The following is a 1,746-nucleotide window of genomic DNA, read 5'->3' on the forward strand; positions in this document are numbered from 1 at the left end:
GAACGTAACTAGGTAGATAGATGGAGCGAGTGACAGTGTGACGGAATCAGAACGAATAATAATAGGAAGCGGTATTAGAGAGAATGGGTGAGAAAGAGAGAGAGATCGATATAAATACGGAGAAAATAGAACAGGAAATGAACAGTGCGAAAGTAGAAAGATAGAAAAATGGTGTGAACTATGAAAAAACAACCAAAAAGAAGGCAACAGTATATCGGCAAAACAATGCATTTGTGTATGTATGTATGTATGTAAGTATGTTTGTATGTATCTATGTATCTATTTATTTATTTATTTATCTATCTATCTATCATCTATCTGTCTGTTTGTCTTTGTATCTATCTATCTATTTATCTATCCGTGCATCTGTCTATCTGTCAATCTATCTATCTATCTATCTACTTGTCTGTCTCTCTATCTATCTAGCTAGCTATCAACAATTTATCTAACTTTCTTTCAATCGTACATACACGTGCGTGCAAACATAAAAATAAATATCTATGTGCGTGTAAATGTGTATATCTCTAGAAAATACATGCATGCGCGCTCTTGGGAGAGCTTATTTTGTTTCTGTGCTTGTGTTAGTATTTGTATTAAGTGCAACACTTGAAAACGCTTACAGGTGGAGTAAAAAATAAAAGACAAAATATAGGCAGAGTGAACAAGAGTTTGTTGTAAAGTTAACGACTGGAATGAATGCTTGTGTCTTATAAGAACATGCATCTGACAAAAATAGATGAATGGATAGATAAATAAACAGAATTAGTACATTGAAATAAAGAGAGCGAACTGCTTAAATAAAAGTTAATATATTTAAACGCATATAAAGTAATTGAAATATCAAGATGTAGTTGCAGAATAAGAGAGAGAAAAAGATGAGAAGCTAAAAAGGAAAACGAAAGTGAAAGTAGAAATTTGTGAAAGGGAGTGATTGACTTCAAAACAGCGGTGACTGCGATAATGTTAGTGAGTGAGTGAATGAGGAAGTAAGAGGGGGCAGGAGTGGGAGGAGAGAGGTGGAAGGAGGGGTTTAGGGAGGGAATGGGGGAATGAATGAGTGTGAGAAGGGGAGATGGAGGGAAAGAGTGAGGAAAAGTGAGAGTCGAAAGAGTGAGTGAGTGAGTGAGTGGATGAGAGACGGAATGACTGAGGGAAGGCGAATGCGTCGGAGTAAGAGAAATGCTTTCAGTTACGATTTCTTGTGATATTTGCACCAGATCAGAATTTTGAAAATCTGCAATGGAAAAATTGTGGTCAAATACAAAGTCAACATTCGGAGACATGTAATCGTCACTCAGTAAAAAGTTACCATAGCAAACAGCGACAGCAAAATAATGTTGGAGGATATTAACTGACTGTTCTTTAACGAGCCTCAAAAGAAAACAAAAAAGAAAAGAAAAACAAAACATAAATGAATGAACGTAAAAAATGTGGAGACGTACGAAAATTTAAAGAAAAAAGGGACAAGAAAATCGTTTGTTAGAAAATAGTAACGTATGTTAGAAATAAGTGTCTTGTGTAGATGTCTTTGTAGGAAAATACCCATATATATGTGTGTGTGTGTTATGTATGTACGTATATATATATACATATACAAGAATAAATGTTATTTATCCGAACACACACACACACACACAGACATGCGTATGTATATATTACCGATACACGCATCATATCAACACACACACACACACAAACAAACACGCATATATGTATATATATATATATATATATATATATATATAT

At 34.3% G+C, this 1,746-nt stretch overlaps 1 long non-coding RNA gene across 2 annotated transcripts in view; it reads left to right on the forward strand.

The window, feature by feature from the left end:
* The first annotated feature begins 8 nt into the window (after positions 1-8).
* Positions 9-1,746, forward strand: part of LOC128249521 (uncharacterized) — a 71,377-nt gene continuing 69,639 nt past the window's right edge. For both annotated transcript variants that reach the window (XR_008265649.1, XR_008265648.1), the window contains exon 1: positions 9-251. This is a non-coding gene — a long non-coding RNA (uncharacterized LOC128249521). The remainder of the gene's footprint in view (positions 252-1,746) is intronic.

Source organism: Octopus bimaculoides, chromosome 15 (genome assembly GCF_001194135.2).
Source record: "Octopus bimaculoides isolate UCB-OBI-ISO-001 chromosome 15, ASM119413v2, whole genome shotgun sequence".
Classification (NCBI taxonomy): Eukaryota; Metazoa; Mollusca; class Cephalopoda; order Octopoda; family Octopodidae; genus Octopus; species Octopus bimaculoides.